Source organism: Cryptomeria japonica, chromosome 11 (genome assembly GCF_030272615.1).
Source record: "Cryptomeria japonica chromosome 11, Sugi_1.0, whole genome shotgun sequence".
Taxonomy (NCBI): domain Eukaryota; kingdom Viridiplantae; phylum Streptophyta; class Pinopsida; order Cupressales; family Cupressaceae; genus Cryptomeria; species Cryptomeria japonica.
Window position 1 is genome coordinate 678975943 of NC_081415.1, and position 18616 is coordinate 678994558.

The following is an 18616-nucleotide window of genomic DNA, read 5'->3' on the forward strand; positions in this document are numbered from 1 at the left end:
ACCAGCAATTTGTTGATGTCACTTTGCTTTTTGGGCAGGGAAGTGTGAGCGAAGCAACTGCCTCCAAAAGCATCCTCAATTCCTATATGGTTGCTTCAGGACAAGAGGTTAATCTGACTAAATCTGTAGTTTTTATGTTTAATATAGACCCCCCTCTAGGAAACGAGATCTGCAATGTTCTAGAGATTAGTCAAGGAACCCTTCCCTGCAAATATCTAGGAATCCCCCTTGACAAAGGAAGGAGATCTTCAAAATTGTGGGATAACTTGATGGATAAAATCAAGTCAAGGATTAACTCTTGGAAAGGGAAATGGCTTTCTTTTGCAAGTAGAGCAACCCTGGTTAGATCGGTCTTGACAACTATGCCCATCTATCAACTCTCCTGTCAGCATCTATCTTCCTCCAAACTTGCTGAGCTCAACAAGCATCTTAGGACTTTCTTTTGGCAAGGTGCTAATGACAACCATAAAATATCACTCATATCCTGGGACAAGATATGTAAACCCAAAGAGGAAGGTGGAGCTGGCATCAAAAACCTCCGTGATCAGGGAAGAGCCCTGGGTGCCAAGTTGGTCTGAAGAATGTTTAGAAACGCCCACCTTAAATGGGCCCGATTGTTGCACCATAAATACCTAAATGGAGGGAATCCCATTTGAATCTTCAGAGAGCCCAACCCCCCCAAAGGGTCCTGCCTATGGAATTTCTTGCTAGATTGCAGAAGAATTATTGCTGACAAACTCACCTGGAATGTGGGATCAGGGGATCAAACTCTTTTCTGGTCGGACTCATGGGGTGGGTATAAGGCAATTGAGAAGATCCATGACTTTGGTGCCTCCCGGATCCTCCTTGAGTCACATAGAGGACCCTTGTTAAAAAACTATATCTCCCCCTCTGAGAATGAGGTTGGATGGCAGTGGATAGAGAAGGAGAACGAGGATATCCCGACAAGGGACAAACATAAATTCATGACAATTCTCAAATCTAGAAACATAGTCTTAGGGCATAATGAAGACAAGTTAGTCTAGGATGGCTCCTCCACTGGGGAATAAAACTCCAAGGATGGGTACTCTCACATCTCCAAAGCATTTTTAAGACCCAAGACCGAGCTTCCCTTAAAGCTCTGCTGGGACAGATACTGTCTTCCTAAGGCTGGTATCTTCTCATGGCTCATGACTCAGAATAAGCTCCTTACTGCAGACAAATTTAGAAGAATGGGGTATGAGGGTCCCAATAGATGTCCTCTTTGCGAGGCAGATGAGGAAGATATCAATCATATCCTCCTCAATTTCCCCTTTGCTCCCCAATGCTGGATTTGGTTCACCAACAAACTTGACTGGTCCTCAGCCTTCCCCCATACCATCGCTGGAATGCTGAAGGCTTGGCCTCTCCTTAGGTGAGGTTGTCTCTTTGAAGGTTTATGGATAGTTCTCCCATCTTCCATAATGTGGGAAATATGGAAGAAGAGAAATCGTCGTCTCTTTAAGAATGAAAAACTAGAGGTTCTCAGAATTATTAACAAGATAGAGTTAGCTATCATTGAGCTCATGAACAATCGTCTCTCCTCAGGCACTCTAAAGAATGCCTCTATAACTTATTGGGATGAAAAAATGAAAAAATGTTGGGTTGGCTTAGCCCTCCCTCCCTTTGTAGGAAATGGTCCTACTGCTAGTCTTCGATCTAGGGCCGAATGTAGATGGCAGCCCTCAGGTGTAGGATGGCTGAAGCTAAACTTTGATGGAGCTTCCCATGGCAATCCAGGGCAAGCAGGGATAGGATGCATTGTTCATAACTGGGAAGGAAAAGAATTAGTCACCCTTGCTTCTTAGGTGGGCATCAAAACGAATAACTGGGCGGAATTGATGGCCCTGAGAGAGGGTCTGCACCTGTGTAGGAAACTAGGAGCTAAAAACCTAGATATTGAAGGCGACTCGGCCATAATTATCAATGCTCTAAGGAAAGGCAGCTTGCCTAATTGGAGACTTAACTCTTTACTATCAAATGTTATTGACTTATGTAGCAGCTTTGATAGGTATACAGTCAACCATATTTTCAAGGAAGGCAATAAAAGGGCGGATGAGCTAGCCAACAACGAAGTTGATGGCATCAAACTCCTCTCCTGGCCACCCTAAGGTCTCCCCCTCCTTGGTTTCTTGCCTAAGTTTAAGGCTACTTGTCTCCCCTCCCTTCCCCTCCTATTTTTACCAAGACTTTGGCTATTAGGTATTTGACGATAACCCTCTTTGGTTATATGCATCAACATTTAACACATACTCCCTTTTATAATATGTCAATATATAGACACTCCTAGACATTTTCTCAGGGTGTGAGGTCCAATCTTTCAAACTCACATACATATATATCTCCCCTTCTGTGCCTTCCGACTCCTAGGCCGCTGAGAGGCTCCTCATATATTATTCGTGCTAACACTTATCAAGATTTCACATTAGAAATAACCACCCTGATCCAAACATCTCTCCTCAAATTCTCACATATTCTTATTTAACCTCGACTATTATTTATATTCATTTACATATTTCTTGTTAACAAATTAGAAGACAAACGAACTGAAGCATTCCTGAGGATCGTGAGAAACATTCACGTCTTTTTACCTCTCCTAGGTCAAGCTGCCTTAGAATCGAGACCCACCTTCCTTTTCGCCATTTCGTGAAGGCTAAACACCTCACATGTTCCTTGCGCGAAATAGTGATAGCCGTTAGATATCTTATAATTCGCCCGACCTTTATTTCTCATGGCAACCGCTTATCTTTAACTAACCGCTAGTCTCTACCACTAATGTTTTCGCAGTTTCACGTAGATTAAAGATCCTACATTTTTGGGTTGCGAAATAACACCCATTGTCAGATCCTCTCGAGATGAGTGGCCTTTAACATCCTCTATTCCTTAAGGTGGACTCTCAACATAAAATATACCTGCTTTACTCATTCCGACTATTAACTCTACGTGGCAACCTATCATTCGCTCATAAACTTCATCGGACCTCGCATCTGAATTTCCATGTGTCTCACTCAGCCCTGATTCTCATCTTTGTCACCACTTAATTGAAGTGGGCCCTTCACGACCCCCTGGAAATTCATGTCCGTTTGTCTAACCACCTTTTTCCTAGCTAGGCAGCCAACTGTCCTGACCACATCATTTGCCATGTAGTAGCCAGCTCGATTTTCGGTATTTCGCGAAGAGTAAACTTTGTGCTATTTCTGGCTGCGAATCAACATGGACCGCTCGATGGACTCCAAGATGCGACCCTTTTACCAGTAAGAAACCCTCTCAATGGGCCCACTACCTTTTTCGCCACTTCATGAATGGTAAACTTTGGACCATTTTACTTAGCGAAATAGTGCGGACCGTTAGATCTTGGGATACATGCTCGATTCTTAACTTCTTCTTTAGTTGATTGCTCTGGGCCCACCATCCCTTCACTATGTCGCGATAGAGAGACTTCACGCATCTTTGGGCTACGAAACTACACAGTTCATCAGATCCTCTGGGAGATGATTGTCCATTAGCCTTCCCTGTGACCACTTTTCCCAAGCCCACCCGCTGTTCGCTATTTCGTGAAGGATAAAGTTCTAACAACTTTCCTTCATGAATCAATGCGAACCGTTGGATCTGTCTCGAGCTGCTCGGGCTCTAACCACAAGGACTGATCACTTTGGGGCCCGCCTCTCTTTCTTGAAGGGTAAGACAACTTTCCTTTGTGAATCAACTCGAACCATTGGATCCATTTTGAGGTGATCATCTGTTAATCCTCAGCTATATTTGGTAATTAGGAATGCCTCCTCATCATCAAAAACTCTCTTGCTTATATGCATTAACCCTTAACTCATATTCTCTTTAATAATATGTCAATATATAGACACTCCCAGACATTTACCCAAAGAGTAAAGGTTCAATCTTCTGACATATATTTCTCAACTTACATATATATCTCCTCCTAAGCTATATTCATTCTCATATCTTCTTCAACTTTATATCTCACACACATATTTACATATATATAGATACACATATATCCATATATTAATATAAATGTAAATAGACACATATACAGACATATATATGTATTTATATCTATACGTATATATTTAGTCTCCTGAAAGGCTATGGGTTATGAGACTCTCACTTTTAGTTAGTGAGATTCATAGAATCTGATCATTTTCTTTAACCCTTATCTGGCTCCTCTCCTCTTTAACCTGTGATCTTAGGTCTTCCACCCTAACCTCCGTATACCTCTTTCACCTTTATTCAGATCTTTAGATATATTTACTTTGATATATATAAACCTATTCATATAAATATATACATATCCTCATATATTCATATTTCCATTTATATTCTTTTATATAGATATATCAACTCCTACCTATATATATATATTCTTAATTATATATACATATATATATATATATATATATATATATATACATATATATATATATATATATATATATATATATATATATATATATATATATATATATATAGGTTTTAAGATATATAGCTACCGAGAGTATATAGACACATTGACATATATAAACCTATTTATATATAAATACATACGTACATATATATATATGCTTATACTCATACTTTCATATATATATATATATATATATATATATTCTTACCTATATATATATATCACACACACACACACACACACACACACACACACACACACACACACACACACACACACACACACACACACACACACACACACACACACACACACACACACACACACACACACACACACACACACACACACAACACATATTCTTAATTATATGTATATATATATATATATATACACAGGTTCATAGACACTCATATTTATTATTAAAACCTACATATATAAAATATATATGTATAGATATATATACATACTTTGAAGAATATATATACATTTAAACACATACTTATATATATAATTATATATTCTCCTTCTAGATTTTTTTCGGCCTAGATATAGAACTCCAAGCATAACCACAGGCATCCTTTTGAGGATCTCATTTTTACCCTTTTTTGAATTATCCCATATACTTACCCTGCGGATCGTGAGAAACATTCACGTCTTTTTACCTTTCCTAGGTCAAGCTGCCTTAGAACCGGGACCCACCTTCCTTTTTGCCAATTCGCGAAGGCTAAACACCACGCATGTTTCTTGCGCGAAATATTGCTAGCCGTCAGATCTCTCATAATTCACTTGACCTTTATTTCTCACGGTAACCGCTTATCTTTTAACTAACCGCTAGTCTCTATCGCTAATGTTTTTTGCAGCTTCGCATAGGTTAAAGTTCCCGCGTCTCTGGGCTGCGAAATAACACCCATTGTAGGATCCTTTAGAGATGAGCGGCCCTTAACATCCTCTATCCCTTAAGGCGGGCTCTCAAAATGAAATCCATCTACTTTACTGATCACCGACAAATAACTCTTACGTGGCAACCTTCATTCGTTCATGAACTCCACCGGACCCTGCATTTGAATTGCCACGTGTTTCACTTGCCTTGATTTTCATCATCGTCACCGCTCAATCGAAGTGGGCCCTTCATGACCTCTTGGATCTACTTTTTCGTCTGACTAACCACCTTTTTTCCTAGCTAGGCGTCCAACTGTCTTGCCACATCATCTACCACGTAGTAGCCAACTCGTTTTTCGCTATTTTGCGAAGAATAAAGTTTGTGCTATTTCCGGTTGTGAATCAACGCGGACCCCCCAATGGATTCCAAGATGTGACCCTTTTACCAGATAAGCAACCCTCTTGCTGGGCCCACTACTTTTTTTGCCCCTTCACGAAAGGTAAACTTCTGACTGTTTTACTTAGCGAAATAGCGCAGATCGTTAGATCTTGGGATACATGCTCGATTCTTAACTTCTTTCTTTAGCCAATTGCATAGGGCCCACCATCCCTTCGCTGATCGCGATAGACAGATTTCACACATCTCAGGGCTACGAATCAATGCAGTTCGCCAGATCCTTTGGGAGATGATCGTCTGTTAGCCTTCCCTGTGACCACTTTTCCCAGGCCCACCTCCTTTTCACTATTTCACGAAGGGTAAAGTTTTGACAACTTTCCTTCATGAATCAACGCGAACCGTTGGATCTGTTTTGAGTTGCCCAATCTCTAACCACAAGGACTGATCTCTTTCGGGGTCTGTCTCTCTTTCGTGTAGGGTAAAATCCTGACAACTTTCCATTGCGAATCAACACGAACCATTGGATCTGCTTTGAGGTGATCATCTGTTAACCTTTTGTTATATTTGGTTATTAGGATTGCCTCCTCATCATCAAAAACCCTCTTTGCTTATATGCATCAATATTTAACACATATTCTCTTTAATAATATGTCAATATATAGACACTCCCAGACAGTTACTCAAGGAGTAAAGTTCAATCTTCAGACAGATATTTCTCAACTTACATATATATCTGTCCTCCTGAGCTATACTCATTTACACAATTTCTTCATCCTTATATCTCACACACATTTTTTCATATATACAGACACACATATATCTATATTTTAATATATATGTAAACAGACACACACACACAGATATATATATATATATATATATATATATATATATATATAGTCTCCTGAAAGGCTATGGGTATTGAGACTCTCACTTTTAGTTTTTGAGATTCATAAATTCTGATCTTGCTTTAACCCTTATCCTGCTCTTCTCCTCATTTACCTGTGAGTCAACATGTCTTTTACACATCTATGCTCAGTTGCAGACATCTATATTCTGTCCCAGTTTTTTTCACTCTAACCTCCTTATACCTCTCTCATCTTTATACTGATCTTTAGATATATATACTTTGATATATATAAACCTATTCATATAAATATAAACATATCCTCATATATTCATACTTCCTTCTATATATATTTATACAGATATATTTACTCCTACCTACATATATATATATTCTTAATTATATATATATATAAATATATAGGTTTTTAGATATATAGATATCGAGAATATATAGATATTCGATATATATAAACCTATATATATATAAAATTATATATTCTCCTTTTAGATTTATCTTGCCTAGATATAGTATCCCAAGCATAACTATAGGCATTCTTTTGAGGGTCTCATTTTTTCCTAAACATCTGACTGCTCCATAGCTAAGCCTTATGAAAGCTCTATTTGGATAAGCCTTAAGACTAAAAGAGGGCAGCACCATTCTTCATCATTTAGGATGGAATCACCTTCTTCTAGGTTTTAAAAACCTACCTTTATGGAATCTCTATGTAATGATCTACAACTCACATAGGAGACGTGATGGTCAGACATCATACGTCAGCTCCTTTTCTCGATCATCTCTCCTTGATGACTCTTTACATAGCTGAGGTGATGTCTCCTCAGGGATAGGACAATTTAGGTACCCTAGGCATGATGGCTTTAGGTGGAGATATTAATGCTCGTTATCCCTGAAGATGCATTGTATCAACTCATTATGAAAGCGCTCATTATGAAGCATTATGAGTTTGAGTTCTTTTTAGAAAGCCAAGCTGCCTTCCTAGTCATTATGAAGCTCTGAGTTTGTGTTTTCTATTTTGAAAGCCAAACCTGGTTTCCACTCCTGAGATAGCTTCAATGGACACCACTCTAAGGCTTCTGGGGTCTAAACGTCAGATGGCTTTTATTGGAGAAATCAATGAAGAAAGAATGGAAGGCATTACCGTCCTACAAAACCCTTTGGTCTATGGAGCGGTAATGAAATTTTTAGGCAAGGAATTTATTATGAACGAGGACTGAACCAGAGCAAATACGAACATTGTAGCAATGTTTCTAGCTCTAGCAATGTATTTCGAAAAAGACAGAGTAATTGTGATTAAGCTATGCAAGAAGGTCTTTATCAAAGACATCCTTGGTGAATTAGAGAGAGTTATGGTCAACATAGATGAGGAACTCACAACTCCCAAACCTCGGGACTATGACATCCTTATTAGAAAGAATAACCCCGTCCCACGCTACCCCATTCTGGTTATCGGCGACCACACAACCTTTGAAGCTCTCCGCCATATCAAAAGTAGAAATCTCCTTTTTCTCTCTTGGTTTCTTTTGGTCAAGAAACCTCCTCGGGAGAAATGGTTGTCCAACTACCTGGAGGTAGAGAACATCATGGTCATTCCTGACAACATGCCAATTCCTCGCTCCCCGACTGGCTCTACTACTTCAAATCCAGAGAGTTCATGCTCCAAGTCTCTCCATAGGCTAGACAAGGCAGGATGAAGCTCTTGCTGGATGGTGAGCTTCTAGGTGTATGCTGGGTCATCAGTGACCTTTTTTGGTTCTCAGGAGCACCAAAATTCTCTCTTATGATAATTTAAAACTCTGATAGTGTAATGTCATAAATTGTACGCACTTGCTAAAGCAGTACAATTTCACACCTAGTTTAGCACCCGCCTTGGTGCATTTTGCATTTTGCATTGCATTTCCCCTTTAGCACTTAATTAATTAAATTAATTAGGTCTAAGGTCTTATTTCATCATCTTCCATATCATAAAGTTGGGCCCTTTCATTAAAGTGTGCCCCTTTCATTTTATTCCTCCAATACATCATTTAATCAAAAACCCTAATTAGGCCCTATTTTGAACTTGGGGGCTTGATTTCGGGGGTCAAAACATCTCGAAATCACCTGTAACTTCGGGATTCTCTCTAAAATCATCATATCCGACGGCCCTGAAAATTTGGTGAAAAGTTGCCGGGACCATGGCGCCCGGAGTGCACACGGTCCCAGACATTTTTCCCGAAATTTTAGGAGCGCGATCCAATCATAAAATAAAGCTTAACCCCAAGAAATTGGCAGGAGATTCAATCTCTAGGTCGGCCAAAAGTTGGAATTAAGACCTAGGGTTTCATACATAAGAGCTCTCTTTCTTCATTTGAAAGGATCTGAATTTTGTTTTCAGGAACCTCATATGCAGCGAAAGAGCAGATCTTTGAAGACTTCAGCAACTCTCAACATTCATCCTCCAAGCATTCATCAAATCCATTCATTCACTTAGGGCTTTGAAGGCATTGAAGAGCAATAAGGGATCACCGACTGAAGATTGGCTTGTACCCCTCCCTTGGGGTTGGGTATGATTTCATGTTGTTTTCATGTCTTTGCATAAGCCTCATTATGTCACTTGCATTCATGCTTTAGATCACTTGGCATCTTGATTTGGAGCATTTACATTGTCATCTACAAGCAATTAGGGTTTACTTTCTAGGTTGCTCTAGTTTGCTTACTTGCATTTTAGGATCTTGCACACACACAAGGTCTGCACACACATTACTTTTACAATACAACTTGGCTATTCATGGAGGTGGAAATCACCAAAGCGGGGGTTTGACTAAGGCAAAACCCTATATAGCCGCCCAAAACACCTTTTCAGATATAAGTGCAGATTTCGGGATTCAGACGACGCCGTAAGTTGCAAATCCGAAAGAAGCAGACGGAGACCGAACCCTATATCAAGTTTCAGAACAAAAGACCAGGACAGGGGCGTGGGGCGCCCTGGTCCTGCCAGGACAGGGGCGCTGGGCGCCCTGGTCCCCCTGTCAGACAGCAAGTTTTGGCAGTTCCGACAGTTTTCCAGGTTGCAAAGTGGCAGTTTCAGGTGCAGTTTCAGGAATAGAATCAGGACAGTGGCGCCCGCGCCCTGGTCCCGAACATTTCCACTCAGATTTTGACTCCAGGTACGCATTTGCATTCTTGTCTTGTTTTTGTGTTTACAGCTTTCCATAGTTTAAGTTCAATTCTGCAATCTTGTTATTAGTTCATACTTGCACTTTGGGGTTAGGGATTGGACTTGCATCATTTTATCTTTCAATTACAACAAAGGAATAGAAACCCTAATAGGTAGCCCGTGGCTTTCTCTTTCACAAAAAGAAGTAGCCAATTGTGCGATACCTCTAGGCTCTTTCGTATTCCGCAATGTGTGTCAAAAGGTAGGATTAGGACATGTTAACCTAGTCTCGCTTTTTTTCCCCTACACAGATAGATTTGTCTCTTTATTATGTTTTTGCTCGGCCAATACTTTTCTAGTTAAACCTCAGACGATTAACATTTTATGAATATATAATTTGAATGCATAGCCCCCTTATTTATAGTTAGATATAAGTAGACATGTTTATACATATGCAAATGGCTATTCATGTGCTTACAAGTATATTCTGCTCTCAGGTATATATGTTTATAGGAATATAAGGCTTATATACACCTTGAATATATAATCTGAATATAGACGTTCTCTTACCCACACCTCCATTTCTGTTTTCCATCAGGTATTCAGTACTGTGCAGGCCATGTTTCTTATTTACATTTCACTTTAAAACCCCCATGTTAAACTCAGGGCTTGAAAGGATAAAAGTTCATTTCTAGACTAAGGAGGGTAGGCTGTCCTGTCCATAAACCGTGCTATTAAGGCTGAAGACGCCCCTGGTAGGCCACCATCCAGGACCCCGCATTAGGTTCCTTTGGCATTATGAACTCTGTATGATCTTAAGAAATTTTTAGGCGGAGACTCTATTTAGCTCCCCCACACTATACTTCATCTTCTGGGTTGACAAGTATATGCACCCTCAGGTTCTCTAGACCTTTCAGGGTTGCTATATATATATATACATATTTATACTTAATTATATATATACATGAATATATATACTCAGAAGCTTTATATATATATCCATATATATATATATATTTATTCTCATTTATACACACATTTTCTTATTTACAGATATTTTTCTAACTATATTTTCATTCACAGATATGGGAGATATTCAAACTAACTCCTTTTTTTCATCCCTTTTTATCAGTCTTAATTGTAACTTCATCAGCTTCCTCCTATTACTTTTAGTTTCCCCTTTCACCCCAGGAAAATTTTATTCAGAGCTAGGAATTATCTGATAATCTTCACCTCTCTTAGCTCTCCATGATAGTCATAAAGGCAGGGAAGGCTCTGCGTCTATTTAAATTCTAGAATCAAAGCCAACTCTCCACGACCCCCTGGCAGCAATATTAAGGAATATGCCCTGGTAATAAGCATAAGGATCACGATTCATGTTTTTAGAGATTTTTTGGTACTAATTTTTTGAAAGTTATGGTATCCTACAGGTTGCCCATCCAGGTAGGTATGATCAATTATAAGCAAGTTTAGTTCAGAGGCTTTCCTTTGTTTGGTTTTCTCTCCTAACACTCTGATCAACAACAATCCAAAATTTTGTGCAGCTTAGGAAGCAAAGCATGCTTAACCCTATTTTTTCCAGGAACAGAATGACGAGCGCTCATAAGAAGCAGGCCCACTCCAAGTTACGGATAGTCTGCTGCTTCAAGGATCATAACATGCCATTCATATTCATGGGACATGTTCCCCCTATGATTCTCCATGTAACTTAATTCTTAATTTTTCTGATCCGTAAGGGATCTGGGCTATACTGGAGGTTTTCTTCCCTCCATTCTTTCCTATCGGTGCCCTCACTAAATGGAGGTGTAAGTGTAAACATAACTATTATTTTAATTAATAAAATTCTTGGCCTCAGCCTTTTATCGATAAAAAAAAAAACTAAATTAAAAAACAACTTTCTATTATTATTATTCATTACATTAAAAAAATTATATTTTTTAAATCTAAATTAAAAAGCAACTTCATATCATTTTTTTTTTTTTTGATAGGTAATTGGCCGAAGCCTTAATAGCTTTTGACTGGAGCTATGAACCAGTGGGGCCACAGTAGGGGGCCCCATCCCCATTACATATCTTTGAATTATTATTATTATTATTATTATTGTGTTTGATTAGATTGACCCCAAGACCTTCCCCATCCTATGGAAGGCCAAGAGTCACAACTTAGAATTCCTCTTTAGATGTCCCTATTGGGAGTTGAACTTGGGTCTCCACCATGAGAACCCAGTGTTTTAACCAGTTAAGCTCAATCCCTTGGACTGCAACTCCCTATTATTATTATTTATTAAATGTAAAAAATAAAATATATTTGTAAATTGAGATTAAAAATAACTTCTAATTTTAAAAAATATGTTTTTAAATCTAGATTTTAAAGAAAATTCTTTTTTTTTTCTAAGATAAGATTCTAAAAATTATATTTTTGAATTTAGATTTAAAAGAAACTTTTAATTTTAAAAAATATGTTTTGAAATCTAGATTTAAAAGAAACTTTTTTTTTTTTTTTGCATGCAAATTATTTCATATTCTAAAATAAAATAAAATTCTAATAAATATGAATCATATGAAATTAATTAATCTATGCTAAAGGTAAAGATTTTTTAAATTTGATCTCTCGACATCATCTACATAAACTTTGTCTATAAAATATAGGTATGCTAGTTAGATAATTTACATCTTCTGCTATTGAATTTGACTTAATCACCAGGATCGGGTGATCCTTTCTCTTTCTAAGTAAGCATTCACTTTCGATAATCTAAACCCTCCATTCATAGAAGAGCTCTTTGCATTAAATGAAGATTTATTTAAGTGACCCATAGCCTTAACATGCAAGGAAGACGATGAATATGCCTTTCCCAGTGCCTCACAAAATGTAATGCTTGGAAAATCTCCAAGCCCGCCTCCCATTGACATGACAAAAACACTAAGTAAACCCAACCACCAGACCCCACAAAAAATACGACCTACACCCACAACAACAACAACAACTCGCCAAAACACCCAAAAATGCCAACAAACTTTAAGTTTTAAATTATTTTGTGTGAGTGTTCTGATTAATTCACACAAAATAATGTAAAACATCAACAAGAACACGAGTCTATGCTGAGAGTAAGCACCAAATAATGTAAAACATTAATCAGTAACATACATACATACACATTCATACATATATGTATGTATGTAAATGTATGTATGTATATGTATGTATACATACATACATATGTATATGTATATGTATGTATGTATACATATGTATATGTATATGTATGTATGTATATGTATGTATGTATACATACATACATATGTATACATACATATACATATACACATATACATATATACATATACATATATGTATATGTGTATATGTATATGTGTATATGTATATGTATGTATACATATGTATGTATATATATGTATGTATATATGTATGTATATATTATACATACATATATATACATATATATACATACATATATACATGTATATGTGTATATATATGTGTATATATGTATATGTATGTACATACATATACATATATACACATATATATACACATATACATGTATATATGTATGTATATATATGTATATATATGTATGTATAATATATACATACATATATACATACATATATATACATATATATACATACATATATACATGTATACATATATGTATATGTGTATATATATGTGTATATATGTATATGTATGTATGTATGTATGCACATATATACATGTATGTATGTATGTATGTATGTATGTATGTACATGTATGTATGTATGTATGTATGTATGTATGTATGTACATGTATGTATGTATGTATGTATGTACATATACATATATGTATATATATGTACATATACATACATATATACATGTATACATATATGTATATGTATATGTGTATATATATATATATGTATATATGTATACATATATATACATACATACATACATATACATACATATATATGTATACATGTATATATGTACATATAGATACACACACACACACACATACATACATACATACATACATATATATATATATATATATATATATATACATACATACATACATACATATACATACATATATATATGTATACATGTATATATGTACATATAGATACATATAGATACATACATACATATATATAGATATATATACATATAGATACATATATACATGTATATATACATATATACATATATACATACATATATACATATATACATACATATATACATATATAATGAATTTTTTTATGGAGGATTTTATATCATTCACAAGTTATTATTTGATATAAGAAAACGAGTCTATGCTGAGAGTAAGCACCAAAGATTGAGGGATATCAAAACATATCATTACCCTCACCAATTATGTTCAATCAATTAAACTATAACTCTTTAATTTTAATCTTGTTATAATATCCTTTCCTCATATATTTAATGATAAAAATATTTAATACATTCAAGTTTATTATTTAAATATTGATTATTGAAATAAGTTTTAAATATTAATTAAAAACTTAACCTTGATATGAATATACAATGAATGCATTAAATGGTGATTAAAAAAGTAATGATTTATTTAATAAAGTCATACTTCCAATTGTAAACCAAAGACCAATTTCAACATGGCATACGTGAATCTTGTTTGCTTTGGCATTGTCAACCCAATAAGCTTTTATAAGACTATTAATTAATCTTTGGGCTTTTATGACACCATTAATTAATCTTTGAGCTTTTCTAATACCATTAAGCTTTTTTTTTTGTTATTACTCCATTATCGCTATTGGAGACGACTTTTTATGAATTGGGGTCTATCTATTATTTAAGAAAAAGTAATTAGAGTTTGTTAGAAAAAAGTGGGTGATATAAAATTATATCTCGAAATTTAATGGGGGAGAGTTTATATATTTTAGACACCTAAAAATGGGTGATATAAAAAAGTGGGTGATATAAAAAGTTGATTGAATCTGTATGGATGTTGTAGACACCTAAAAATGTCTCATTGATCATGTACTAATTATTTGTCTTATTGATTAAATAATTCTTTAATTATTTAATTATTTAATAAAGTTAATTAATCTTATTCTTTTAATTTCATATTTCCTCATAATCTCACTAATTATTCTATTTCTTATTCTTTCATCATTTAATCATTTTTAACTATCTTCTAATGTTAATTAAATATTTATTATTTAATTAATTATGATTAATTCTCCAATTTAAATAATATTTATTATTTAAATACATTAATTCTACTTTTCAATTTCCATCTCTAATCATCTAATCATTCAACCCTTAATTAAATATTAATTATATATTTATTATTTAATTAATGGTGATTTAATTCCTTTAATTCAAATAATCTTTATTATTTAATAAAAGTCCATTTCTAAAAATAGTTAAAGAATTTAAATTATTTAATTAACTAATTAATTCTTCTAATTCTTCCAAATTCTAATTTCATTTAATTTAATTCTCCTAATTTCTTCTAAATTCAATACATGTGCATGATTTCAAAAACCAAATTGAAAATCAAAATCAAACTTTCTAAATATATTCAAATGCTAAATTGAATTAAATTAATTCAATTATTTGAATAAATTTCATGCAAAGATTAAATTAAAAATCTAACTCAAAGTGCAAGCACATGATAAATTAATTAATTAATTAAATCATTTTCTCTCCAATCTCTATTTCCACCTTTTAGTTAGCTTTTTCTAAATAAAGTTTTCTTTGTCATCTTCTTTATTTCCTCCAATCATTCTTTTTTCTTCCTTCAGTTAGCTTTTTCTCAATCAGTTGACTCCTTTAATCTATTCAATCTATTGAGTTTCACACCTCCAATCAACAACTTTCAACTATCAATTTTCATGTGAGCTCACGTGAGTTCTACCTCTTGATCAATCTGTTCAACCTTTCAATCAATCCTCTCCAATTATCTATAAATTGAGCATTCAATCTCCATTTTCAATACTCCTCAATCTTGGACAGTTACTCTGAATCACGAACTTTGAATCTTTCTGTCACTTGTAGGTTGCCAGCATAATATCTGAGAGCCATCATACCACAGAGAAGAGAAGAGCAATGGAAGCCATACACAGTCTCAGAACAGGGAGTTTTTATTGATTTTATTCATAATTCCTATTTTGCTTGATATTGTGTTATTTCATTGTCTTTTTTGTTATGATTCTTTGATTAGATAGGGATTCATGATTTCCCTTTGCTTCTAATTGATACATTGTTAATCTTAGATGAATTTTACAAACGATATTTTGGTGAACCCGATGTGAACAACAACTAATTGACCTTTCTATTTTTGTGTGATTTTGTGCAGGTTGTACGAATTTCCTCATTTTTTGCAGGTTTTGCACGGATTTTGAGAACAAATTCCTCGTCACGCAATCGCGCTTACATCATCACACAATCACATAGACAGTGCTACGCATTCGACCCTTCGGGGTCACGCATTCGCTAATATTTTCATGCAATCACCCTCATATTTTTATGCATTCTGCTAAGTGTTACGCATTCACCCAAACATCATTACGCATTCACCTAGACATCATTACGCATTCACCCACACATCATCACACATTCATAGTTTTTTATTTTTTTAGGTTTCTGGTAAAAGTTTATGCTTTTGATAGGGTTCATTAATTATTTATTTATTTGTCACGCATTCGCCCTATCATTTTTACGCATTCGCTCTGTTAGTTTCACGCATTCTCTCTGTCTGAATCACACATTTTCTCTATTGGTTTCATGCATTTGCTCTGTCAGAATTATGCAATCGGGTAGGTATTATCACGCATTTGCTTCTGTCAATTTTTTATTCTCTATTTTTTGTCAGTTTGAGTTTACTGCTAATCATCTGTTTGCATCTTGTGGTGAATTTACAGAACAGACTGGATTAGTATTAGATCATTTGCTCTCATAATCTCATACTTCATTTTCAGTGCTTAGAATAGACAATGAGTTAAAATGGACATGTATGCATAATCTCAGAGTTCATTTTCAATGCTTAAAATCAACAATGAGTTATAATTGACATGCATGCATCTCACACTTGGTCTTTTGGTGCTTAAAATCAACAAATGGTAAAAATTGAAATGTATGCCTTCATATTTCGATTTGGTGTTTACAATGGACATGCACATGCATCTTCAACACCTAAATTTGGGCTATAAAACGAACGTGAATCAGGCTGCATTAGATTAAATCATATTTGTTTTTCTTAAGGTAAATAATTTTTATCATGTTTGGGGTGGACCTACTGTTGCATTAACTGACTTTCCACCCGCCTTCGGGGTCTTGGGAGAAAGAAGGGAGGTGACAATGACATCCAATTTTATTTTATTCCACGTAGTGAGGGGTATCTTTGACTGGGGATTTTATCACCCCACAAAGGTACTTCGAATTGGGATGCGTTGGGGATATCAGCTCTCCCAGCATATTCTCAAGGGGGTTTTTCGAGCCGCTATATAAATATACTGGTTAGGCAGCTAGAGTGTTGAGTGAATTCAACATATGTGGGGGCCTTCCCTGCACCGATAAGCTCAACTAAAGTCTTAAGTGGCTTACTTTGAGAATCTGTCATTGGATCGGGACCCCTCGAAACCCAATATTACGAACCAATTTAGTAGCCCAAAATCCTACATTCAGTGATTCCGGGAGTGCGGATTGTACCCCATAGATACCCTTCATGTACCTTACACTATGATACAGGAATCCCTCGGCTATTAGATCTTCGGATCTTCGGGGTAAGAGAGACTGGAAAGCCCTAGAAGTGTGTGCTGTGGAGTGGAGCCAATGCTACCAGACTCTCTATCTGTTCGTTTTGTTTTAGTATTTCGTAAGGGCCTCATTGAATGGTGTCCACTTTCCAGCCTAAGATTGTATTCTGTGCTTTTTTATGTATCATTGTGCTAGACTAGTATTGAGTCACTCCCTTGGGATATTTCAGGCCCTATCCCACGTATCTCTGAATTTTCTGAGATTGTATGAAGAATGAGTCAGTCAGCTATACATACCTCCCAATAATTGTTCCCAGATTTAGAAAACTACAAAACTTGTCCTACCCACAGATTCATTGAAAATGAAGTCCATTTTAAAACATCAGACAGTCCAACAAAACCAAAGTCTTACACACTTGTGACCCTAGGAAGTCCTTGCATTGTCCCCACTTACATCCTCATTATCGTCATGAGTCCTTATAGCTAACACAATCCATTTTGAAACCAAAAACTTAAAGTCCTTACATACTTGCGACCCTAGGAAATCCTTTGCATAGTCCCACTTACGTCCTCAATGTCATCCTAAGTCTTTTGCATAATCCCACTTACGTCCTCACTATCATCCTTAGTCTTTGCATAGTCCTCCTTTACATCCTTACTATCATCATAAATCCTTGCATAGTCTTCATTATCGTCCTAAGTCCTTGCATAGTCCTTGCATAGTCCTTATATAGTCCTCATTATCATCCTCATATACGTCCTTGTCTAGACCTCATATACGTCTGTCTTAGTTCATCATCATTTTCATAATCATCCTAGAAAGTCATACCCCAAACGTCCAAAACACAATCAGAGGATCAGTCAAACTCAACCTCAACTCAAAAAAGTTGGTCAAGTTCAATCAAACATTATCACATTCAGAGAAATGGAGAAAATATCTTACATGTTGTGATCCTAGGTCCAAACCAAACAAGCAAACATCATGGATTGGAATTATACATTTCGTAGGAAAGGTGGAGGATTCATCTCTTCCATTCCTATTCCATCGCCATCCATAGAAATATTAGCTCAACAAATCAAAACTTTGCAACAACAAGTGACAGACATGGCTAGTCTTGACAACCATAGGGGGGCGTGTGCACAAAGATG